This window comes from Peromyscus californicus, unplaced genomic scaffold (assembly GCF_007827085.1).
Source record: "Peromyscus californicus insignis strain IS unplaced genomic scaffold, ASM782708v3 Scaffold_4__1_contigs__length_199733344, whole genome shotgun sequence".
Classification (NCBI taxonomy): Eukaryota; Metazoa; Chordata; class Mammalia; order Rodentia; family Cricetidae; genus Peromyscus; species Peromyscus californicus.
In genome coordinates, this window is record NW_026294562.1 from 142,831,804 (window position 1) to 142,859,000 (window position 27,197).

General features: G+C 36.5%; 1 protein-coding gene and 2 non-coding genes across 20 annotated transcripts in view; all 3 read left to right on the forward strand.

The window, feature by feature from the left end:
* Positions 1-27,197, forward strand: part of LOC128124757 (selenide, water dikinase 2-like) — a 168,633-nt gene that overhangs the window by 114,940 nt on the left and 26,496 nt on the right. For 16 of the 18 annotated variants that reach the window (XR_008222957.1, XR_008222960.1, XR_008222956.1 and 13 more), the window contains 2 exons: positions 9,353-9,376; positions 15,082-20,760. The gene's annotated coding sequence lies outside the window, so the exon portion shown is untranslated. Of the gene's footprint in view, positions 1-7,034; positions 8,469-9,352; positions 9,377-15,081; positions 20,761-27,197 lie in introns of those variants that run through there. The other 2 variants (XR_008222958.1, XR_008222972.1) reach the window with 2 other exon arrangements.
* LOC128095860 (small nucleolar RNA SNORD109A) lies at positions 13,735-13,800 on the forward strand. Its single transcript, XR_008213455.1, has one exon. It is a non-coding gene; the product is annotated as a small nucleolar RNA SNORD109A (small nucleolar RNA).
* LOC128095862 (small nucleolar RNA SNORD109A) lies at positions 16,798-16,863 on the forward strand. The gene has a single exon (XR_008213457.1). It is a non-coding gene; the product is annotated as a small nucleolar RNA SNORD109A (small nucleolar RNA).

Genomic DNA, 27,197 nt, shown 5'->3' on the forward strand with positions numbered 1-27,197 from the left:
CCTGTTTTCTTATCCATTCTGTTTGTCTGTGTCTTTTTATAGGTAAGTTGAGACCATTGATATTGATGGATATTAATGACCAGTGATGGTTAATTCCTGTTATTTTTTGTGGCCCTGTTGCATTTTCCTTCTTTGGTGTTTGTTGGTGTGGGATTATCTGTTGCCTGAGCTTTCATGGGTGTGTTTAACTTCTTTGGGTTGGATTTTTCCTTCTAGAGCTTTCTGTAGGGCTGGATTTGTGGATAGGTATTGTTTAAATCTGGTTTTATCATGGAATATTTTGTTTACTCCGTCTATGGTGATTGAGAGTTTTGCTGGGTATAATAGTCTGGGTTGGCATCCGTGGTCTCTTAGTGTCTGCATAACATTTGTCCAGGACCGTCTAGCTTTCATAGTCTCTATTGAGAAGTCTGGTGTTATTCTGATGGGTCTGCCTTTATATGTTACTTGGTCTTTTTCCTTTTGCAGCTCTTAATATTTTTTCTTTGTTCTGTATGTTTAGTGTTTTGATTATTATGTGGCAAGGGGACTTTTTTTTGCATCCAGCCTATTTGGTGTTCTGTAAGCTTCTTGTATCTTCATAGGTATTTCTTTCTTTAGGTTAGGAAAGTTTTCTTCTATGATTTTGTTGAATATATTTTCTGTGCCTTTGAGTTGATATTCTTCTCATTCTATCTTTATTATTCTTAGGTTTGGTCTTTTCATGGTGCCCCAAATTTCTTGGACATTTTGTGTTACAACTTTTTTGTCTTTAGTGTTTTCTTTGACTGACGAATCTATTTTCTCTATTGTGTCTTCAGTGTCAGAGATTCTCTGTTCCATTTCTTGCATTTGTTTGGTTATGCTTGCTTCTATAGTTTCTGTTCATTTAGTCAGGATTTCTATTTCCAGCATTCCCTCAGTTTGTGTTTTCTTTATTGTCTCAATTTCAATTTTCAAATCTTGAATTGTTTCCTTCATCTATTTAATTACTTTTTCTTGGCTTTCTTTGATTTCTTCCAATTTTTTGTTTGTTTTTTCTTCCATTTTGTTAAGGGAATTTTTTTATTTCCTCTTTAATGGAGTTTTTCATTTCCTCTTTAAGAATCTCTATCATCTTCTTAAAGTCATTTTTAGGATTGATTTCTTCTGTTTCTTCTGCCTTGGTATCTTCAGGTCTTGCAGGTGTAGAATCGCTAGGTTCTGATGTTGTCATATAGGTCTTTATGTTGTTGTCTATATTTTTGCACTGGCGTCTACTCATCTCTTCTTCTGCTGGGTATGGGTGGTGTCTGTGTCTGAAGGTGCCTCTCTTGTTCTAATTGTTAGTCTTGGTCCACTAGGAGTTCTTGGTTAAATCAGTGCTGTTGGGCTCTGTTTCTTTGGGAGCAGCTGTGCCCAGTTGGTGTAGTGTAGGCTTATGATTCTAGTGATCTGGTTCAGTGGCTGGTCAGCACCCTCTTTTGTGTTCTCAGGTCACATTTTGCTCATTCATCAACTCCTCAGCTGATCTTGTTTCCTCAGCCTGCAGACTGTAGGATTCTGACTCCTCTCCTGAATGGATCTCAGCTGAGTAGATTATTTAGTAGGGTAATCTCATCAACACTTCCAAGTTGTTGAGTTTCGCAGGTTCAGCAGCTGTTTTTAATTTCTTCTTTAAAAGCTTCTAGCATCTTCATGATGTTGTTCTTAAGGTTGCTTTCCTCTGCTTCTTCCATTTTGTGATGTTCAGGTCTTGCTGTTGGAGGAGGGCTAGGTTCTGGTGATGCTGTATTGTTCTTTATTTTGTTGAATGTACTTCTGTCTTGACGTCTGCCCATATCCTCATGGATTCGTTCTTGGTCTTACCAGTGCTCTTGGTCCAGATAGAGCTGACAGATTCAGCATTTCAGGAAGCATCTCTTGGTTCAATGAGAGGTGGTAGATTCTACTTCTCAGAAAGTCACTTTTGGTCTAATCAGGGCTGGCATATTCCCTGTCTCCTGAGTTTACTCTTGGTCCAATGACAGCTCTTTGTCCAATGAGAGTTCTCTTTTTCTCTGGGCCAGATGGGAGCTCTCTGGGGTAGATGGGAGTTCTCTGCGTCTGAAGAGAGCTCTCTGGGCCAGATGGGAGCTCTCTGGGCCAGATGGGAGCTATGGGCCCTATGAGCTGGGGGCTGGTCACTAAGTCTCAGGAAATGGCGGGGTCTCGGGCAGATGGGTGTGGGGGCAGGTCGTGCAGATTGCAGGGTCTGCCGCCGGGGGGGGGGGGTTCTTGGAGAAGGGGAACATTCCCTCATGGGCCCCGCCCGATGGCCAGAAACTGGGGCCAAGTTGTGCAGGTCTTCTCCAGGCATGACTGGTACTCAGAGATGGGTCCTAGGGGCAGGCATCCCTGAGTATGACCCCCAGACACTCACCTCTGGTCCAGATGGGAGCTCTGAGCCTGATGAGAGCTGGGAGCTGGTCTTCAATTCTCAATAAGTGTGTGTGGGGTCTCGGGTTGATGGGTATAGGGGAAGGGCTTGTAGATTGTGGGGTCCTCTGGTGGTCTCTGGTCCGGATGGGAGCTGCAGGCCAGATGGGAGCTGGGGACTGGTCTCTAACTCACAGGAAGTGGCGGGGGTGTAGAGTGCAGGGTCTGCCAGGAGGTCTTTGGGAAGGGGAACCTTCCCGCTGGGGCCCCTCCTGATGACCAGAAACTGGGGCCAAGTTGGGCAGGTGTTCCCCGGAATGGCTGGTGCCCAGGGATGGGACCCAGGGGCAGGCCTCCCTGGGTATGACCCAAGACACTCACCTCTGGTCTGGATGGGATCTCTGGGCTGGTTTTGTGGATTAATTTAAGGAGCATTGTCATTATCTCTTCTTTGAAATTCTGACTTCTATGCTAAATCCAACTGGCCCTGGGTTCTTTTTTTTTCTTTTTTTTAATTTAGTTAGTAGACTTTTCATTACTTCTGTTTCACTAGGGGTTATAGGTCTATTAAAACTGCTTATATGATCTTGATTTAATTTTTGTATGTGGTAACTATGAAGAAAATTGGCCATTTCTTTTTGATTTTTCAATTTTGTGAAATACAGGTTTTTGCAGTATGACCTAATAATTCTCTGGATTTCCTCAGTGTTTTTTGCTATGTCCCCCTTTTCATTTCTGATTGTGTTAATTTGGATATTTTCTCTCTGTATGTTGGTTAGTTTGGATAAGGGTTTGTCTAACTTGTTGATTTTTCTCAAAGAACCAACTCTTTGTATCATTGATTCTTTGTATTGTTCTCATTGTTTCTAGTTTGTTGATATGAGCCCTCAATTTGATTATTTCTTGCCCTCTTACTCCTGCTGGGGAAGTTTGCTTCTTTTTGTTCTAGGCCTTTCAGGTATGCTGTTAAGTTACTAGTCTGACATTTCTCCAAATTTTTTATGTAGGCACTCAGTGCTATGAACTTTCCTCTTAGCACTCTTTTCATAGTGTCACATAAGTTTGGGTATGTTGTGCACTCATTTTCATTGAAATATAGGAAGTCTTTAATTTCTTTCTTTATTTCTTCTGTGACTCAGTGGTAATTCAGTTGAGAGTTGTTGAGTTTCCATGAGTTTGTAGACTTTCTGTAGTTTGTGTTGTTTTTGAATTCTAACTATAACCCATGGTGATCCCATAAGGTACAGGGACTTATTCCAATATTTTTATAACTGTTGAGATTTGATTTGTGCCTGAATATGTGGTCTTAGAGAAGGTTCCATGAGGTGCTGAGAAGAAGGTATATTCCTTCTTCTTAGTACTGCTTTCATATTGTCCTATAAGTTAGGGTATGTTTTCACTCATTTTTCTTGAAATATAGAAAGTCTTTAATGTCTTTCTATATTTCTTCTGTGAATCAGTAGTAATTCAGTTAAGAGTTTTTGAATTTCCATGAGTTTGTTGTCTAACTATAACCCATGGTGATCTGAAAAAATAGAGAAGGTTATTCCATTTTTTGTATCTGTTGAGATCTACTTTGTGCCTGTGTATGTGGTCAGTTTTAGAGAAGGTTCCATGAGGTGCTGATAAGAAGGTCTATAGTTTTGTATTTGGATGAAATGTTCTGTAGATGTCTGTTAAATTCATTTGAGTCATAACATCTGTTAGTTTCCTTAATTTTCTGTTAAATTTCTGTCTGGCTGAGCTGTCCACTGGTGAGTATGAGGTATTAAAGTCTCCCACTATTAATGTGTGGGGTTTGGTGTGTGATTTAAGCTTCAGTAATGTTTCTTTTACAAATGTGGGTATTTGTATTCAGGGCATAAAGGTTCAGAATTGAGACTTCATCTTGATGGAATTTTCTGTGATGAATATGAAATGTCTTTCTCTATCTCTTTTGATTAATTTTAATTTGAAGTTTATTTTATTAGATATTAGAATAGCTATACCAGCCTATTCGTTACATCTATTTGACTGGAAAATCTTTTCCCAACCATTTACTCTGAGGTAATTTCTGTCTTTGAGGTTGAGGTGGGTTTCTTTTATGCAGCAGAGGGACAGATCCTGTTTTTTATCCATTCTATTAGCCTATGTCTTTTTATAGGCAAATTGAGTTAATTGATAATAAAGGATATTAATGACCATTGATTGAAGTGTGAATCTAATTAATCTTATCAATAAAAGTCAAGAGTCATACATCAAGGTAAAAACCTGAAATATCAGTGTAGCAGGGGAGCAGCCACAATGGTTTCCTACCTCTACAGTTTCTCTCAATAAAAGGACTCTAATTCCCTCTGCCCCACACTACTACTTCCTGTTTCCTCTCCATCTACAGTCATCCAAACTTCTATGTTTAATTTTGATCAATGAGTGGCTGGCCCCACCCTCTGACTCCATGCAAGTTTTATTTGTTATAACACAATCAAAATATCACCCAACATTTCCCCCTTATTCTCTAAATAAAGAGTGAAGATTTTAACTAGCAAAATAAAACTATATACAGTAAGTACAATAAATTTATACAAAAATATATAGGCAAGAATTACATTAACAATGTCCAGTATATTTGCATTTGGCAAATTCAGAGAAATATTTCATTAACTATCCTATCTTGGTGAGTCCAAAATATTGTACATAGTTCACTTTCTATCTTAACTTGTATGACCAACTCAAGGATAACCTTTTATGTCTTTCAACCTTATACACTTGACAGCTCTTTTGTGAGTGTCTTTTGTGAATGTTATAACAAGGAAAACTATAATTATAGCTATTTAGTCTTCAATTACATCAGAGACCTGAGAGGATATAATATTACCTGTGTAAACAGGAAGTGCAGAGCAAACAACTTCCAAAATTAAGAAATAACAGAAGCAGTTGGCTGCCTGGACAGTCATCCATGGTTTCTCTGTAATGTTGGTGCTTCTATCTTTGGCCTGCAGGCCTAGAATATCTGACATATTTTTCTGTAAAGTAGGATTTTTGAATGACTATCTCACCTTGTCTTGACAAATTTTGGCAACTTCTTTTTTGTGTGTCCTGCTTGTCTAATTTGGACAGCATACTCTCAGCAGTCAAGCAAAGGCAGTTTCTTGACTAGGGGCTAACTTTTGCCACAAAGCAATTTCCATATGCAGTTTCTCTGATGTCCTTCATCTTCTCTGAAGTAGATTTGTGCCACCAGGAGGAGACATGTCTCATTGTCATAAAAAATAACTTTATATTATTAAAATTTCTTAAATGCCATATTCTGTAGATATCTGAAGTGTGTGGAAACCACCTGTCTACCTAAATTGTATATCTATTTGACCTTGAAAACATATGTAACATGACCAAAAATTTGGTTATAATGGGTGACTAACTACTAACCTGCATTTCTTTATTTTCCTAAATAGGTTATAATAATAATTTTGAAGGACTAGAAATTTACATTACATTGTTAAATAATCTGTATAGGTGCAATACCTTAAACAAGAGTAGAAATGTAGGTACATTAGCTTCTAACAAAAATAACCTTAAATTTTCGTCAATATACAAAAATATCTTAAACAAGAGTATAAATCTATATCCAGTATCATAAAAACAACCTCAAATTTCTGTCAATATACAAAAATCCATATGAATGTAAAATATTTAAGACTAGTAGTGGCTTTTCTGGTTTAAAAGTAGAATCAATAATCTATCATTTTATCCTATTTCTACATCCCCTTTATCTTTTTAGAACAAGATCCCTGCATCTAATCACCTTTGTTCAGCTTTTTTTTTCTTGATAATTACCAATAACAACTTGACTCCAACCCTGCTAAATGATGACAAATATCCATAACCTACTGAACAACCAAAAACTGCCCACCCAACTCTTGGTAATGTGTGTATTGTGTTCTTAAAATTACTTCCTGTTGTCTGGAGGCAATGACATATTGAGGGAACCCTGAAAAAAATTAGGATAACTATCAAGTCCTGGAAGAGCTAGTTGTATCATTTATAGTCTAGGCTTTGGGAATGGGAAACTACAGGGTTTATCTCAAGTCCTAGCTATAGTAATCAGTGAGGTTGGGCTATCTCAGCTAAATACCTTGAAATTTCCTGAGCAGTTTGTAGTCCCAAGATGACCTTTGAGTGGTGATTGTCAGCTTATTGTTGTTACCACAATCCTGGTGGAATTGTTGTGGGGCCCCATCCTCCTTTTGGAGACTTCATGCATCACTGTTAGGAATGGTCATGGTTCACTGCAGAAAACTTCAACATTTTAAATGTCATATGCAACAAATCTCAAAGAGGTTAAAGACCATAATTTCTTATGTACACCCAGAGTACAAAAACTTAATTCCTAATTACCTGATAAAGACTTAAAGCCAAAATCATATACAAGAAGCAAGAGGATGCCTAATTCTAAAATTAGTACTCTATATAATCATTAATAACATAACAAAAGTTTAAATATATATATATATATATATATATATATATATATATATATATATATATATATCTTATACATTTTGAGGCAATATTTATACCTCAAGAAAAGTTTTAAAGAGTCAAAATAAAACCAAAGAATTATGAGATTAATGGTATTAGAATAGTCTCTTCATTTTGGTTTTTCTTTTGTCCCATACCAGGTGGCTCTTCTGACAATAGACAGAGATTTTGGATTTTCCTTTAACAAGCATGCTTGAGTTTAGAGAAGAAGAGAGTCATGCTCCAACTCCAAAAACAGCTTTAAAATTTAATTCAACTGGGACTACAAAAAGACCATTTTCATTATTTTTGTGCAGAGAACAACAGAAACAAATATTTGAGAAGATTTATGAAATTTTATACTGCTGGAAATGTGATATGCCAATAGCCAATAGGCTAACTTTTTCTCTTGGGACATTTTCTCTTGATGATTCATCATTTTTCTTCTGATGTCTCACTTGTCCAGTGCTCTTCAGATTCTTTAGTTGTATGCCTTTAAACTCCTGGAAAGACAAATACAAAACCCTTCCCCAATCCTGACTTTGTAGTGTTTCCCTTTTGGCAAGTTATTTCTAATCAAATGAAAAACATTTGTTAGTCTTATAAATTAGTTTTGACTGAATGGTTATGCTGTTTGACAAAACATCATTGCTTCTAATCAAGAGGTCTCTCTTGTTCGAATCTATTATTTTTAAGTTTTGAGGATATCTCCTGTGGACCTCTTCCCCAATTTAACACATATCCTGGTTTCCATTCTGAGGTCAACAAATTTTAAAGTATACAGGCTGATTTAATTCAGCAGTTTTTTCTATCATCCAATGTCTCTCTGCAGCTGCTGTTCCTTTCTCATTAGCATTTAGAAAATTTAAAATTAATAAAGCATTGTGCAATCTTTGGGGGTCTTTATTACCCCTTTCTATTTATGAAGCTTATCTTTCAGAGTTACATTAGAGCCTGTAGGATTGTGTGGTATTCCTGTAACATGCTTTATGTTGTAATATGCAAAAAACTGTTTCATTTTACTAGAGAAATATGCTCAGCATTGCCATTCTTAATTTGTACCACTATCCCCATGATGGTCTTAAACTCTAACAAATATGTAATTACAGAATCATACTTTTCAGAACTCAAAGAAGTTGACCATTGCAATCCTGAATATGTATCCATGGTATGGTGTACACATTTTGATTTTCTTGACTCTGCAAAATGAAACGTATCCATTTGCCAAATTTCATTTTTCTTGAGGACCCTTTGTGTTACTTCTTGCAGGTAGTGGAGTTTGGTTATGCAAAGAACAAGTACGACATTTCCTTATTATTTCCTTGGCTTGTTACCAAGTGATGATGGAAAAATCTTTTATCAAATCCTTGCTATTAACATGGTGTATCTTATGAAAATCTGAGGCTTCTAGCACATTTACTACCAATAGTTGATCAATTTTATCATTATTTTGTGCTAGAGGGACTGGTAGATGAGTATGAGATCTGATATGTGTTATATATAATGGATGATTTTTATTTCTGATTATTTCTTGTAATTGAACAAGTAAACTCCATTCTGAGTCATCTAGAATAAATTCAGCAGTTCCAATACAATTTTTTTCTGCATATTGAATGTCAGTAACTATATTAAGAGGTTCTGGAAAATCTAATTATACCATGAGAATAGCATGTAATTCTTACTTTTGAATATAATCAGAAGGGCTTTGAATCAGTTTAAGTAAATTGTCTTATAACCTGTTTTTCCTGATTTTTTGGCATAACTATAGAATGAAGGGGCTCCAGAAATTGTTGCTCCCCATACAAGTGAGAAAGGATCCAGTTAGTTTTCTTTATAAACTGAATTATCTTGCTTTTGGGATATTTGTTGTTAATATCTCCCCCAAAATTATTGCAAGCTCTTTGCCAATATCCATTTTCTTCTGATAAAGAGGAAATTTCAGCATTAGTAAAAGGAATGACTTCTGCCAGATCTATTCCTGCTAATTGACAAAATCTTAATTTTGCTTTTAGAATCAACTCAGAAACCCTTTCTACATAGGTCTTTAATTTTTTACTCTGTTTGTGTGGTAAAAATATCCATTCTAAGATATTATCTTCTCTCTGCATTAAAATTTCTGTATGAGAAACCTAGAAAGTAAAATAACTAGAATACAATCAAGCTCTGGATCCAAACTATTCACATGAAACATCCTGCAATTCCTTTTCTACCAAAGGCAATTCTCTCTACATCTCAGTTGATAATTTTGTTGGAATATTTAAATCCTTATCACCTTGTAAAGTTTGAAATAAATCACTTAGTTCTTCAGTGGTAAATCCAATTATGGACCATAGCCAGTTAATATCTCCCAGCAATTTTTAAAAATCATTGAGAGTTCATAATTAATCTCTCCTGATTCATACTTTCTTTGGGTTAATTTTTGTAAACCAATATCATAACCTAGGTAATTAATTGAATCTTCTCTTTTTTATTTTTTCAGGAGCAATTTGTAATCCCCCAAAAGGTAAATTTTTCTTTACTTCCTCAAACATTTTCTCTAAGGTATCTACATTTGAATTAGCTATTATGACATCATCCATATAATGGTAAATTATAGATTAAGGAAACTGTACAAGAATCATTTCCAGCAGGTATTGTTCAAAATATTGGCACAGGGTGGGGCTATTTAGCATCCTTTGTGGGAGAACTTTCCACTGATATCTTTTAACAGGCTGAGAATTATAATTGGTAGGGACTGTGAAGGCAAATTTTTCTCTATCCTGTTCTTGTAAAGGTATATTGAAGAAGCATTCTTTTAAATCAGTCACTATAGTAGACCATCCTTTGAGTAATAGGGCCTTCTGTTTGGGTCATCTCTAGAAAAAAACATTGTTTCTAGGAACACCCTGCCTACAAGATCTTTTTAGATGGTCTTATTTACCACAATTAAAACATTTGACATTTTGATTTTTTTTCAAGCCTTTGGAAATCAACTCTCCTATCCAAGGATCACCATGGTTATGAGATTTAATGTTGACTGTATGTTGGATTCATTCCCTTATGGGTGCTGCTCTTATCTTTAAAGGCTGAATTACCCTTTGCATTGTGAATTAGCATTTTCAAAAGTCAAAGGTTCAAGTAATATTCATCTATCTTCCGGATTTGATATCCTTTTATTTACAGCTGAAGTCAATCTTTGCAAAAATTTATTGAAGACTTCTTTTGGGTCTTGTATAGTTTTAATAAATGAGTTAGTCCTCTTTCCTGATTCTTGAATTTTGTCCTAAGTATTCAAAGCTGCTGTATGGCATAGGGACAAAGTGTGATAATCAAATGTAATCTGTCTTTCCACATCAGCATAATGGCCCCTACCAAGGATTTGATCTTGGGAAATCTTGTAACCTCTAACCCTACCTTGCTGTTCTATGTGCCTAGCTCCATCTCTCCAACAATTGTTACACTATAGTTGAGGACTACTTCTCAATACTGATTTAATTAGATCTTTCTTGTCTTTTGGAATAATTCTGTGCTAAATGAACCATGGATTTAACATCTGCTTCATAAAATGTGAGTGGATGCCATATGAAACTATTGCTTTCTTTACATTTCTATAGAGTCTCATTTAACTTCTGAATAGCCTTGATGATGTCTGTCATCTGGTTGTCATTCTTGAATTGAAGCTGGATAAATTAATGTTGGCTTCCTAATATCTTAGGGTCACTCTCCTTCAGTTTCATAATGCCATGGTATGGTAACTTCTGCTCTAAATACCTCTGTCTATGTGTGAATATTTTTTTTAGTTCTATTAGTCTGTCTTTCTGAGTATTTTATCTTATTAGTCAATGTTTTGTATTTGGCACTGATATCAAACAATATTTTAGGGATAAAATAATAATTACCAAATGTATAATTGACATCATGTGAATCCCAACTAAGTTGACTATCCCTTCATTTAATTGTTCCATTTTCAAACCATCCATTGTAGAACTATACAGAGATCTAAATCCATGCATTATAATGTTTCTCATTTTTAATGTTGGGGAAAACCTCTTCAACCTCTTCTCTCTCCTACTTTTTATCTAATTCACCCCTTTTAAAAGATACAATTGTCTCTGCAAATCTGCTGACAATGATTGTGAAGTGTGAGGCTAACTGTCTCTGCATAGCATGTATGAGAACAGCTGCCACTGATTGCATGTCAACAGCCTGAACAAAGATTCACAGAGAAGCTCAAAACCCATGAGGAAAAGAGGCCAAAGAGTAAGCCATCTGAAAGGCATGCATGGGGAACATATGAAAGCAGCATATGTAATAAGCAGATGGGAAGTGAAAGCACAGAGCTGCTAAGACAGAGCTGGCAGGTGGTAAGGGGCTAACTCCAGCAGCATTTGGAACACAGGTACCGGTGGAGTTTGGGGCTTGTGGAGATTGCTGTGGAGAGGCTGCAACAGCAAAATCCCAGACTCACTCAGAGGGCTTGCAGAAGAAAAGAAAAAACCAGCCACCAACATGGTGATTCTGCTAGGTGCAGTTCCCACATGCAGCCCCAGCAGGTTCCAGCAGCTGCAAAGACCCAGGCAAGCAGCTATCTGATGAATTCACCATCTGAGTAGGGTGCCAGATGAAATGTTAATCTAACTAATCTTATCAATAAAAAACCAAGAGTCAGATATTGGGGTAAAATCCTGAAAGATCAGAAAAGCAGGGGAGCAGACATAGCTGCTTCCTAGCACTCCAGTTCCTCAGTCCCAAAGGGCCAGAATCCCCTCTCTGCCCTACCTTACTACTTCCTGTCTCCTTTCTGTCTACAGTCCTCCAAATGTTTATGGTTAATTTTGGTCCCCTAGTGGCTGGCCCCACCCTCTGACTCCAAGCAAGCTTTTCATGTCAGAACACAATTAAAATATCACACTACATGTGATTGTTAACTCCTGTTATTTTATAGTTTTGTTGTTGTTGGTAGTATGTATATGTTTCCCTTCTTTGGGTTTTGCTCATGTGAGATTACCTATTGCCTGTGTTTTTCTAGGTGCAGCTAACATCCTTGGGTTGGAGTTTTCTTTCTAGTACTTTCTGTAGGACTGTATTTGTGCATAGGTATTGTTTGAATCTTGTTTTATCATGGAATATCTTGTTTTCTCTATCTATGGTCACTGAAAGTGGGTATAGTAGTCTAGGCTGGCATCTGTGGTCTCTTAGTGTCTGCAAAATGTCTCTCTAGGTACTTCTGTCTTTTAGAGTCTCCATTAAAAAGTCACATTTAATTCTGATAGGTCTGCTTCATATATTACTTGGTCCTTTTCCTTGGCAGCTCTTAATATTCTTTCTTTATTCTGTATGTTTAGTGCTTTGACTACTATGTGGTGAGGGGACTTTTTGTTTGATCCAGTCTACTTGGTATTCTGTACACTTCTTGTATTTTCATCAGCATGCACTTCTTTTGGTTGGGGAGTTTTCTTTTATGATTTTGTTGAATATATTTTCTGTAGCTTTGAGCTGTAATTCTTCTCCTTCTATACATCTTATTCTTAGGTTTGGTCTTATTTATGGTGTTCCAGATTTCCTGGATGTTTTGTGTTAAGAATTTTTTGGATTTAACATTCCCTTTGACAGATAAATCTATTTCTTCTATTGTATCTTCAGTACCTAAGATTCTTTCTGCCATCTCTTGTATTTTGCTGGAGGTGCTTGCATCTGTAGTTCTTGTTCCCTTACCCAGATTTTCCATTAGCAGAATTACCTCAGTTTGTATTTTTCTTTATTGCCTCTATTTCAATTTTCAAGACTTGAACTGTTTCCTCCACCTGTTTGATTGTTTTTTCTTATCTCTCTTTAAGGGATTTATTGATTTCTTCTAATTTTTTGTCTTTTCCTAGATTTCTTAAAGGTAACTTTCCATTTCCTCTTTAAGAGCCTCTATCATCTTTGTAAAGTCATTTTTAAGCACATTTTCTTCTGCTTCATCTGCTTTGGATTGTTCAGGTCTTGCTGTTGTGGGACCAATGGGTTCTGGTGATGCCATATTTCCCTTCATGTTGCTGAATGTATTCTTAGACTGGCATTTAACCATCTGTTCTTCCAACTGGTCTAAGTGGTGCTTGTGCATATAAGGACTGCTGTCCTTTCAATTGGTTTCAAATTGTGTTTATAGGGTCTGCTGATGTTGCCAGAGAGGGTTGTCCTTGGGGATTATGATGGGGTAGGTGTGGTTGAGTGGGATAGTGGGTCTTGTGGGAACAAAGGCCAGTTGGTGGCAGCAGTTGTGGAACAGCCTGCCTGTAGGTCTCTCACTGGATGGCAGGCTACTAGGGACTGCACCAGAGCAGTAGAGTTCCCCCAGAGTTTGGGTGAGGAATCAGCTGCCTTGCTGGGCCATGGATTGTGAGGTGGAGCATCACAGGATGCCCCTGGGGTTTATGGTCTAGAGATTGGGGCAGTTTAGCTGGGAGACCAGTCACTCACCTGTTCTTCCAATTGGTGTAGGTGGTTCTTGTCCCTATATGGGCTGCTGATGTTGCAGGGAATGTTTGGCCAAGGCCAGGAAGACAGGATAGTTGGAGGTAGGTGTCAGAGTGGGTCTTGTAGGAACACAGACCAGTGGGTCACAGCAGTGGTGATCCAGTCTGCCCACAGTTCTCTCATCTGCTGGCTGGCTACTGGGGTCTGCCACAATAGAGTATTTTGATATCACATTTATTTCAGATTTGAATTAAGGTACAAAAAAAATCTTATGCTTGCTGATTCACATTCAATACCTCTGTTCAGAGACTGAGAAACATGTTTCTACACAATTATGTTCTTCATTTTCAAGGCCAAGGAGACAAACTTTATATGGTTTTTCCTGGTTGTGGAAATACTTATGTATTGAGAGAGGGCTTATCTGGATCAATGATGAGAACACCTGTCTGAGGATGCTGAGTGACTCATGTCAATGGGAATCTGAGGTCCAGATATGAAATCCTCTAATAAGACCAATTAGGGTTTCAAACCCTGGTTTACACTCCCCAGTTTTTATGGATGACATATAACTGTACAATCTGGCTTTAGGATCTTAGATTTTGAGCGTGTTTTGATAGTGTCCCAAATGTATCATAATTTCCATGTCATTCCTTCCAAACTGAACAGCATTCTGATTAGTAGTGCACCATATTGTGTATTTAAATGAGTGATAAATGCAGGTATTTAAGGGGTGGACTCAAAAGAGGGCATGCACTGAACAATTCACTTCCCAGATCACTAGCATTCTCAACAGAATATCACTTTCCTTTATTAGACAAAATGCAAGGAAAAGAAAGTAGGGATCACTGCTCTTATTACTGAGCACATTACAGTATTGTGGTCTCTGTCTCTACCCCCTTTTCAATCTCATATGATTCATCAATGTTTGACTCTTAAGTTAAATGTGAAAGAAATGGTTTAAGATTCCTGAGAGAAAACAGAATGATTGCAAACACAAATAAAAGTGTCTTACAGGAGTATAGAATACTTTGTTCTAGATGAAGAGTGATGTATAATATTCACAATAAGAAATTTTCAAAAGTATTCAAGATTGCTACCCAATTATCATTCTTTCTACATAAAATGCCTTAATTTTTGACAAACACAGCTCACAGAATATGATTCAACAAATCTTTACTATCATATGAATGGATGCATTACCACATGACCTTGAATCCTAACTGATCATGAAGGCAGATCTTCTATTTCATCTAATATACCATAATACAGTTCATGAGTTGTCAAGAAGTATAGTAACACAGAACAAACCTAGTATGTGATACGTCTTAAGGTAACCACAGTAATTAAAGAAGAAAAAATCAAAGTGTTTCCAGGAATATTATGGTTTGGTTCAAGTGTACACTCTCATGTTAATATTCAATGTTGTATTGAACCTTCTAGGAAACCCAGAAGACAGATGAAAAATATCAAAGGAATATGCCTGATATTCATTCTGTCCTTGAATACAACTTCCACTAGTCTCTTTGAGAGATAACATATCTGACTCTTATAGTATTATTCATTGCCTATTTATTGATTGCTTCAGAGGAAAGAATTAAGAATGAAAAGGTGTCTGCAAGAACATTCAATGTCATGAAATGAATTTAGCTCTCTTTATGTTTGTTGGGAAGATTTTATGTACTTGCGTTTAAGGCAGAGGAAGTGGGATATTATATACCCCTTTCTTGAACATTTTCCTTTCTAATATATTTTATTTATATTTTGCTGCAGGTTAAAATCAAGGAGGGCTGCTTATACTTCTGGGAAGACAGATAAGCAATGATCCTGTTACTGTTGATCTGCTTTCTGTGATCTAGGATTTGGCATTTCATAAAATTAGTGTCTGTGAGAACATCAGCTAAATAGTATTTTTATTATGTCACTCTTTTTACTGTTTTACTTTAATTCTTTCCTTAAATGTCAATTTCCCCCTTTCATGCCTCTATTATGGTAGGCCTCAAATTTTGAATACCTGATGAAAGCTAATGAAATTGTAGCAAAATAATTATCAATGCCTGCATCTTTTTTGATTATAAATCAGTCCAGTGAGGTGTAGCATGCAGTAAAATGACTATAGTATCAAGTTCAAATGGAAGACTTTCTTTTTAGCTTTTTAATGTAGAGATTTAAAGATAAAGCATTACCAGATTCCCTATCTCACTTTTTTTTAAGATCCCAGATTAATATAATATTTCTATACTGCCAGGTCTGGTACTCAGGTGATGAGTATGACATCATAGACCTGTACAGGGTATAGGCCCCTAGAGCACAATCATACTTAGGATTTTGACCTGTCAGAGTTTCATATATGCAAGTTTTCAGGATGAAATCTTTGTAATTTCACTACTTTGTAAAGAATATACCATGTTACAATACCATGATATAAAAATGTTTCTTGAAATATTTCCTCAGAAAAATTTTAAGTAGTCTTTCTTCATACAACTAAGGTAACAAGTACATCTCATGTAAGACATTCAATATGAAAGAAATACTTGGCAAAATACTATAGGTCCATCTTGGACAAATTATGATTTTTTTGTGTGTGTTTTGTTTTGTTTTGGTTTTGGTTTTTTGAGATAGGGATTTTCTGTGTAACAGTCCTGGTTGTCATGAAACTTGCTCTGTAGACCAAGCTTGCCTCAAACTCAGAGATCTATCTGCCTCTGCCCCCTCAGTTCTTGGATTAAAGCTGTGCACCACCACACTTGATTAAATTATGAAGAATAAGTTTTATGTCCAACCATTTGCCATTTAGAAAGCCTCAAACTTGCAACTATGTAATTGCTAGAGAAAAAAATATCTCTGGAATTAATGATACAGAGGCAATGAATCCAGGTATAAAACACAAACAGCAAGATTCCCCGACCCCCCCCCCCACCCCCACCAAGTTCTTAGTGCTATTAACTTGTATTGATGTAGGAATGCTTCTGGTTTATGTCCTGAAAGGAGAATAGGGACCATGAGTAATGGGATGGACAGAGAACACAGATTCAAAATTGAACTCAGTATTGACAATTGTAGGGTGAACTGGAAATTCACAGAAACCTACCAAACAAGTTATTTATGAATATGAACATGAAAATACATCAACTTAGTATGATAATGAAAGGATCTTTTTGTGATATCCTATACATTTTTCATATCATTGACAATACTTTCATTTATATCCAGAAAAGCAGTATTAGGACAGAAATTAAACTTAGATTAGCTTTTTTTTCACATTTTTATTAGTAAAAGTCACACAATACAGCATTTGATATCTTATTTATTTCTCATTTGTGTTAGCCAACAGATTATAATTGATTATGCTGACTGTTTTAGTACCTCTGTTAAAGACTGACAACATTCCCTCTGAACAATCATGTTCTTGTTTCTCAAAGTTAAGGATACAAGCTTTCTGAGGTTTTACCTGCAGTGGAAATACTCATGTTGAAAGAAGGCTTGTCTGTATCAATGATGAGAACAATTGTCTGAGGATGCAGAATGACTCATGCCAATAGAAATATGGGGTCCAGATACGAGGTCCTCTTAAGACCAAAGAGGTTTCCAGAGCTGGACTAGCACTTTTCAATTTTGACAGATGACAGGTAACATTTCAAACTGGCTTTGGGACCCTATATTTTGAAGAAATGGTCATTTTTACAGTGCCCCAAATGTGCCCTAATACTTGTTTAATTGCTTTTAATCCAAGTAACACTGTAAAGAATCATATAGTCTAGACAGGATAGAATCAAAAGAGGTGTACACAGTGGAAAAAAAATCACTTAACAGCTCATTACCACTGTCACCAGAATCCTGATTTCCTATATAAGGTAAACTGCAAAGAAGAGATTGGAGGGCTCACTGCTTTGATTACCGAGTGATTTTTGAGGACTCTATATTTCCTTTTTCTTCATCAATTATGCTTCATAAAGTTTAAGATATTGAGTATGGTGTTAGGTGCATTTGGTACAGATCTATTGACAGTGAATTTGTGTAGGTTCAGGGAAGCAGAATTATCTCTCAATGTTAATGGTCATCTTATTGTCCATGACACCAGATCAAGAGAGTTTCAGAATTTGCTCAAATTAGCAATCCTTCCTTCATGTCACATTGTCTTTTTCAAGTAATTTTATTTAATTGAGGCTCTTTGGAGCTATTTCTCATGAACCAGCATGCTTGAAGTGAGTGGTTCATGTTCATTACATCATGTATTATTTGCAAGAATAGTATATTTAACAAAGTTTTCCTGATTCCAAACATAAACTATATCCTACTTCCACAACCTCATGAACCTGACACACAACATAGGAAAATGAACTTCTGAAGAAGAAATGATGAAAGAAGATACACATGGAACATGGCTAATAAAAGAAATACATAATTTTTCTGAACACAGAAAATTCCAGAACCACATGGATTCTTTTCAGAGTATCACAGGAACATCAAAGTTCAATTAAAGCCAACATATTTAACATTTTACCCTGCAATAGTGAAGAAAATAATGCTTTAAGGCTAGTAATGGGATGGATAAAAAGAACATATATGCCAAGCAAATTCTGGTGCAAGAAAAAGATAGAATAGAGTGCTTTGCCCCAGATGAGTAGTGATATGTATTATTCTCAATAGAAACGTGTCAAAAGAAATCAAGATTGGAATTCATATTTCATTCATTGTGTGTAAAAATGCTTTAATTTAAGATAAGCAATTATGGTTCACAGAAGATAAATCAACCAGTCTTTAGTGAAGACAATTTCCACTACCCTTTCTGAGAGATAAAGCGTCTATCTCTTCTTGAATTGTTCAATGGACTTTGAAAGACTACTTTAGAGGAAGCAATTAGAAAGGAAATAAGCCCTTGCAAACAAGTGCAATGTTAAGAAAGAAAATGAACTCACCTGATGCTTTATAAGAAGTTTGTATGTGCTCAGATATGTGCAGGGTATGATGTGTGAGGCAGAGGAAGTTGGAAATTACCTCACTTTTCAAAGGCACATTTTCATTCTTGATATAATTTATTTGTATACTTATATTTTGTGGCACAACAAAAGCCTGGAAGACTACTTCTACTCTGGAATAACAGGTAAGCAATGTCTCTGGCTCTGTATTCCAAGACTGGGGTTTTTAGAAACTCTGCACCTGTGATTTTAGAAGTTCAATTAATATGACTTTCATGTTATTACTCTCTTGATCATTGTTTTTTATATTCTCTGACTATTTTTATTGTTTTTCAAGCCTTTTGTATTCTAGTTATCATAGTGTAGAATAATTGATAAAACCCAATGACACACCAAGCTAATGTGACCAATTCTTGTATCCTTGTTGACTTTAAAAGAGTGGTATATAGTATATGCTGTAATTATTTTCATCTCCAGGGCAAAACTAAGGCTTTCTTTCAACTTTGAATTTCAAATATTCAAACATAATTCATCCTGAGATTTTTCATCTCATTTTCCCATCAAATCTCAGATCAAAATTCTATTTCTATAGTGGCAATTCCAGTATCCAAGTGATGAGTATGATAACAGAAACATCTCTGCAGTGTAGGTCTCTAGAGCACAGAACATAATTCGTAAGTGTTCAGCCCATCAGAATTCCAAAGTTGTAGATTTTCAGAATGCACCGACTGTGTTTTCACTACTTTGTAACTTGCATTGTATGTTACAGGATTCCTCTATTTCACAAGAACATTTCTGAAGTGTCAGTCTTCCTACAACTATGGTAAAAAAAATACCACTTACATGTAACACTGTAAACAACAGAAAGATGTGGCACAACACTACATGCCCATCCTTAGAGAAATTAGAAAGAATAAGTATTATAAAAAGGCTTTGTATTTGAGGAAGTCCTGAAACTGCACCTTTTGGGTGCATAAATCTGGCTGTGATAATACAGAGAGAAGGAAACCTGTCTCAAAAAACACAAATCTAAAGACCAGTACGTCTCAAATTCATATGGAACTATTAGTCACATTAAGTAATATTAGTGTAGCTTTCGTTCTGGTTTCTATCTGAACAGGAGCATGAAAACTATGAGGAAGGAGATGGACAAGATAGATATGTTTCAGAATTGAATGAAGTATTGATGTTTGGAGCATAAACTGGAAATTGAGTACTGTACTGAGAAATAGAGGAAAGGATCATGAGCAGGAAGAATCTGAGCATAAGATATTAATAAAATTGATGGTATGCAATCAGTAAATTGGGGTGCTTATTAAAGGATCTTTGGAAAGAAAACAAGACATTTTAATGCTTGAAATGATTTTCCCTTTCTTGTTAACAAATCAGAATTCATGATAGGTAGTCAATTCAGAATATTTCACCAATGTGTTACTCTTTCTTATAAGTGTGGCACAATAGAGTATTTGATAGATTGTTCAGCTCGTATATGATATAAGATCCAGAAGACAATTTATTCATGCTGTCTCTGGTTCAGTACCTCTGTTGAGAAACTGAACAGCAAGCCTTATACACAATCTTGCTCTTGTTTTTCAAAGTTGGGAAGACTAGCTATCCCAAACTAGCTGCTGGTGCTGTGGTTCCTAGAGCTGGCTTGTGCTCTGGTAAAGCCAAAGTCTACTTCTGAAATGATAGTCTGGGATATGATGTTCTGGAATTCATAGGACCAGCCTTATCCCCAGTAAAGCTGCCAGGACTGTGGTCACTGGTAAAGAGCCCAGTGGAGAAGGTGATAAATATAACACAGTATGGTAACGAAGAGAGAGGAATCCAGACTCAAACACAGAAACCACAAGATGTGACCCTCTCAAATTCATATGGGATTATTGGTGATATATAATTGTCTCTGTGCTTTCTCTCCTGACATGAGCAGAGAAACTTCAAGGGAGGACACAGAAATAAGACACAAGTTTCAAAACTGAACATAATATTGAAAGTTACAAGATAAACTGGGCAGTCAATCCTGGGCTTTGAGATATAGGACAAAATCTTGCAGAAGAGGAGGCCTAGGACAAGAATGAACATCAGAAAGAGGAGGAATTTACCAAAATGCTCTTAATGGATTCTTGTGAAATCTAAAACACAGTATGCTTAGATGCTTAGGTTGTAGGATGTTTGCAATCTGTGGTTCATGAGGCAGAAAAGGTTGCCTGGACAAATTTCCATTCTTGATATGTTTTATTTATGTTTTGTTGCAGATTAAAATCCCAGAGGGACTACTAATTCTGCAAGTATGACAAACGAGCTGCAAATCTGGTTCTGCTTCAGCAAATTTGATTTCTCTGTATTAAGACTGGGGATTTCTTAAAGAAAGTATCTATGACCTCAAAAGTTCAAGGAATATGATTTCTGCAATGTCACTTTTTTGAAAGCTATGTTTGGAATTGTACTACAAATATCAAGTTTACCACTTTTCAGGCCTCTGCTATTTTAAATCTCATTAAGTGGAGTTCCTTCTCAACCTAGTGACAAGGTAACCAAATATTACCATTATCTGTATAGTTGTTGGTTTTAAAACACCACAATTGTGTGGAGGTTATGTTGAAATGACTTTAGTATTGAACTTAAATGAAAGTTTCTGTTTAAAAGTGGATTTCAGAAGTTCAGTCTTAATTCCTCCCCTGAGTGTGAACTTATTCTCCTTTAAATTCCAAGTGTCTACCACACTCCTATTTCTACCCTGTCTGATCCTGTTCCCAAATGATGTGTATGACAACAGAGACCAGTCCAGAATGTAGGTCTCTAGAGCACAGAGTATAAAGTTCAGATATTTGTCTTATCTGACTTCCATAGACATGGACTGGGAAAAGGCACCCACTGTCCTTTTACTGCTCTGTAATTATCTTTGCATGTTACAGGTGCATCTTAGTTTTTATGGAAAAATTCTCAAAACTTCCATTTTTCATATAACTGAGTTAACAAAAGCATCTTATTGGAAGTCTGTACAAAAGAGCAGGATGTGCTATAACAGTAGATGCTCATGTGCAAAAAAATGAGCAAGAATATATTTTATATACAACATTTCACCACTTAGGATCCCTAAAATTGAACCTTTGTTTGTGCCAGGTGATAGTGGCACACATTTTTAATCCCAGCACTCCTGCGGCAAAGCCAGGCAGATTTCTGTGAGTTTGAGGCCAGCCTGGTCTACAGAGTGAGATCCAGGACAGGCACCAAAACTACACGGAGAAACCCTGTCTCCAAAAAAAAAAACCAACAACAGCAAAAAAAAATTGAACCTTTGAAAATTTCTGTGAATAAATACAGCATGGTGTAATAACAAAGAGAGATTAATCCTTCAAACACACAAACTACAAGACATGCCTTTCTGAAATGCATCCTAAATATTGATGATATTTAGGAATGTTTGTGGAGCTTTCTCTGTGGTTTCTATGCAGACTACAGCAGAGAAACACTTATGAAGGAAATGGTAACAATACACAATTTTAGGATTCTACATACTACTGACAGTTGCGGGATGAACTAGACTGTGATACTGAGGAAAAAACTTGGGGTAGAAGAGGATGATGAGGAGGAGGAGGAGGGTTAGGAGGAGGAATCTACCAAATTTCTCTTGATGAATAGATTCTCATTAAAATCAAAACATAGGATGCTTATTAAAAGATGCTTAGAAATGGTACATGGTATTCTTAATGCTTTAGGACATTTTCTTTTTTGTCATGGAAATCAGATTTCAGGAAAGGAAGTTACCTCATAAAAATCTTCTAATGTATTTCTTATCAGTAACTGTGGGACAATAGAGTATTTAATGTTGTTCAACTAATATGTGTTATAAGATGCAGGAGACAATTTGTTCTTGCTGTCTCTGGTCAAGAACCACTATAGCCAAACTTAGCAACAAGCTTGATGCACTATCCTGATCTCCCTTTTCTAAGACTGAGACTAGCTATCCCAGGTTTCACTGGCCAGTGGAAAAACTCAAGTGTTAAGAGAGGGCTTTTTGGACAGAGGCAGACTGAGAAGCCTCAGAGGCAGACCACAGAGGCAGATGGAGTGGCAACAGAGACAGATGGAGTGGCGGTAAAGGTAGCTACGGCAGAGACAGGCTGAGCGGTGGCATAAACTCGGTCGTAATAAAGACCAGAAACTGAGCTATTACACACTGAGGAGTTAGTGAAAACAAGGAGAATAAGAACCTGGAACAGGGACGCCTTTAAACCCAGCACCCAGGGAAGGAGCCATCTCCATTAGATGTGACCAGAATGGATACCAGCATTCAGTCTGAGGCCAATCCAAGGCCCAGCTGCTGAACCTGCGAAACTCAACAACTTGGAAGTGTTGATGAGATTACCCTACTAAATAATCTACTCAGCTGAGATCCATTCAGGAGAGGAGTCAGAATCCTACAGTCTGCAGGCTGAGGAAACAAGATCAGCTGAGGAGTTGATGAATGAGCAAAATGTGACCTGAGAACACAAAAGAGGGTGCTGACCAGCCACTGAACCAGATCACTAGAATCATAAGCCTACACTACACCAACTGGGCACAGCTGCTCCCAAAGAAACAGAGCCCAACAGCACTGATTTAACCAAGAACTCCTAGTGGACCAAGACTAACAATTAGAACAAGAGAGGCACCTTCAGACACAGACACCACCCATACCCAGCAGAAGAAGAGATGAGTAGACGCCAGTGCAAAAATATAGACAACAACATAAAGACCTATATGACAACATCAGAACCTAGCGATTCTACACCTGCAAGACCTGAAGATACCAAGGCAGAAGAAACAGAAGAAATCAATCCTAAAAATGACTTTAAGAAGATGATAGAGATTCTTAAAGAGGAAATGAAAAACTCCATTAAAGAGGAAATAAAAAAATTCCCTTAACAAAATGGAAGAAAAAACAAACAAAAAATTGGAAGAAATCAAAGAAAGCCAAGAAAAAGTAATTAAATAGATGAAGGAAACAATTCAAGATTTGAAAATTGAAATTGAGACAATAAAGAAAACACAAACTGAGGGAATGCTGGAAATAGAAATCCTGACTAAATGAACAGAAACTATAGAAGCAAGCATAACCAAACAAATGCAAGAAATGGAACAGAGAATCTCTGACACTGAAGACACAATAGAGAAAATAGATTCGTCAGTCAAAGAAAACACTAAAGACAAAAAAGTTGTAACACAAAATGTCCAAGAAATTTGGGGCACCATGAAAAGACCAAACCTAAGAATAATAAAGATAGAATGAGAAGAATATCAACTCAAAGGCACAGAAAATATATTCAACAAAATCATAGAAGAAAACTTTCCTAACCTAAAGAAAGAAATACCTATGAAGATACAAGAAGCTTACAGAACACCAAATAGGCTGGATGCAAAAAAAAGTCCCCTTGCCACATAATAATCAAAACACTAAACATACAGAACAAAGAAAAAATATTAAGAGCTGCAAAAGGAAAAAGACCAAGTAACATATAAAGGCAGACCCATCAGAATAACACCAGACTTCTCAATAGAGACTATGAAAGCTAGACGGTCCTGGACAAATGTTATGCAGACACTAAGAGACCACGGATGCCAACCCAGACTATTATACCCAGCAAAACTCTCAATCACCATAGACGGAGTAAACAAAATATTCCATGATAAAACCAGATTTAAACAATACCTATCCACAAATCCAGCCCTACAGAAAGCTCTAGAAGGAAAAATCCAACCCAAAGAAGTTAAACACACCCATGAAAACTCAGGCAACAGATAATCCCACACCAACAAACACCAAAGAAGGAAAATGCAACAGGGCCACAAAAAATAACAGGAATTAACCATCACTGGTCATTAATATCCATCAATATCAATGGTCTCAACTTACCTATAAAAAGACACAGACAAACAGAATGGATAAGAAAACAGGATCTATCCTTCTGCTGCATACAAGAAACACACGTTAACTTCAAAGACAGACACTACCTCAGAGTAAAGGGCTGGGAAAAGGCTTTCCAAGCAAATGGACCTAAGAAGCAACTGGCATAGCTATCCTAATACCTAATAAAATAGACTTCAAACTAAAATCAATCAAAAGAGATAAGATGGACATTACATATTTATTACAAGAAAAATCCACCAAGATGAAGTCTCGATTCTGAACATTTATGCCCCAAATACAAAGGCACCCACATTCATTAAAGAAACACTACTAAAGCTTAAAGCGCACATCAAACCCCACACATTAGTAGTGGGGGATTTCAACACACCACTCTCACCAAAAGACAGATCTACCAGACTGAAACTTAACAAAGAAGTAAAGGACCTAACAGATGTTATGACTCAAATGGACTTAAGAGATATCTACAGAACATTCCATCCTAACACAAAAGAATATACCTTCTTCTCAGCACCCCATGGAAGCTTCTCAAAGATTGACCACATGCTTGGTCACAAAACAAATCTCAACAGATACAAAAACATTGGAATAACTTCCTGTATCTTATCAGACCACCATGCTTTAAAGTTAGACTTCAACAACAACAAAAAGCATAGAAAGCCTACAATCTCATGGAAACTTAATAATGCCCACCTGAAACATCAATGGACAAAGGAAGAAATAAAGAAAGAAATTAAAGATTTCCTAGAATTCAATGAAAATGAAAGTACAACATACCCAAACTTTGGAACACTATGAAAGCAGTGCTAAGAGGAAAATTCATGGCTCTAAATGCACACATAAGGAAATGGACAAATCTCACACCAATAAATTAAAAGCACAACTAAAAGCTCTAGAACAAAAAGAAACAAACTCACCTAGGAGAAATAGATGCCAGGAAATAATCAAATTGAGGGCTGAAATCAATGAAATAGAAACTAAGAGAACAATACAAAAAATCAAAGAAACAAAGAGTTGGTTCTTAGAAAAAATCAACAAGATAGACAAACCCCTAACCAAATTAACCAAAAGGCAAAGAGAAAGCACCCAAATTAACAAAATCAGAAATGAAAAGGGGGACATAACAACAGACAATGAGGAAATCCAGGGAATCATCAGGTCATACTTCAAAAACCTATGCTCCACAAAATTGGAAAATCTGGAAGAAATGGACAATTTTCTGGATAGATACCATATACCAAAGTTAAATCAAGACCAGATAAACCATTTTAATTGATCAATAACCCCTAAAGAAATAGAAACAGTCGTCAAAAGTCTCCCAACCAAAAAAAAGCCCAGGACCAGATGGTTTCAGTGCAGAATTCTACCAGACTTTCAAAGAAGAACTAATACCAATACTCTTCAAATTGTTCCACACAATAGAAACAGAAGGAACACTACCAGACTCTTTTTATGAGGCTACAATTACCCTGATACCCAAACCACACAAAGATACAACAAAGAAAGAGAATTACAGACCAATCTCCCTCATGAACATTGATGCAAAAATACTCAACAAAATATTGGCAAACCGAATCCAAGAATACATCAAAAAAATTATCCATCAAGGCCAAGTAGGATTCATCCCAGGGATGCAAGGATGGTTCAACATATGAAAATCTGTCAGTGTAATACATCATATAAACAAACTGAAAAAAAAAACCACATGATCGTCTCATTAGATGCTGAAAAAGCCTTTGACAAAATACAATACTCTTTCATGATAAAGGTCTTAGAGAGATCAAGAATACAAGGAACATTCCTAAACATAATAAAGTCAATTTATAGCAAGCCAACAGTCACCATCAAATTAAATGGGGAGAAACTCAAAGCCATATCACTAAAATCAGGAACAAGACAAGGCTGTCCACTCTCCCCATATTCAATATAGTACTTGAAGTTCTAGCCAGAGCAATAAGACAACAAAAGGAGATCAAAAGGATACAAATTGGAAAAGAAAAATTCAAACTTTCACTATTTGCAGATGATATGATAGTATACATAACCCCAAAAATTCTACCAGGGAACTCCTACAGCTAAACAACTCCTTCAGTAAAGTGGCAGGATACAAGATCAACTAAAAAAAAATCAGTAGCCCTCTTATACACAAATGATAAAAGGGCTGAGAAAGAAGTCAGAGAAACATCACCCTTTACAATAGCCACAAATAATATAAAATACCTTGGGATAACACTAACTAAACAAGTGAAGGACCTTTTTGATAAGAACGTTAAATCTCTAGGGATTGGGGATTTTGCTCAATGGTAGAGCACTTGCCCAGTAAGCACAAGGCCTTGGGTTCAGTCCTCAGCTCTGGAAAAAAAAAAGTGTAAATCTCTAAAGAAAGAAATTGAAGAAGATATCAGAAAATGGAAGGATCTCCCATGCTCATGGATAGGTAAGATTAACATAGTAAAAATGGCAATCTTACCAATAGCAATCTACAGATTCAATGCAATCCTCATCAAAATCCCAACACAATTCTTCACAGACTTGGAAAGAAAAACATTCAACTTCATGTGGAAAAACAAAAGACCCAGGATAGCTAAAAGTATCCTGAATAATAAAGCAATCTCTGGTGGCATCACCATCCCTGACCTAAAGCTCTACTACAAAGTTATAGTAATAAAAACAGCTTGATACTGGTATAAAAACCGACATACAGACCAATGGGATTGAATCGAAGACCCTGACATTAATTCACGCACATATGAACACCTGATATTCGACAAAGAAGCCAAAACTATGCAATGGAAAAAAAGAAAGTATCTTTAACAAATGATGCCAGGCAGTGGTGGTGCACGCCTTTAATCCCAGCAGTCGGGAGGCAGAGGCAGGTGGATCTTTGTGAGTTCGAGGCCAGCCTGATCTACAGAGCGAGATCCAGGAAAGGCACAAAGCTATACAGAGAAACCCTGTCTCAAAAAAAAAAAAAAAAAAAAAAAAAAAACGGTGCTGGCATAACTGGATGTCAATATGTAAAAGATTACAAATAGAGTCATATCTGTCATTATGCACAA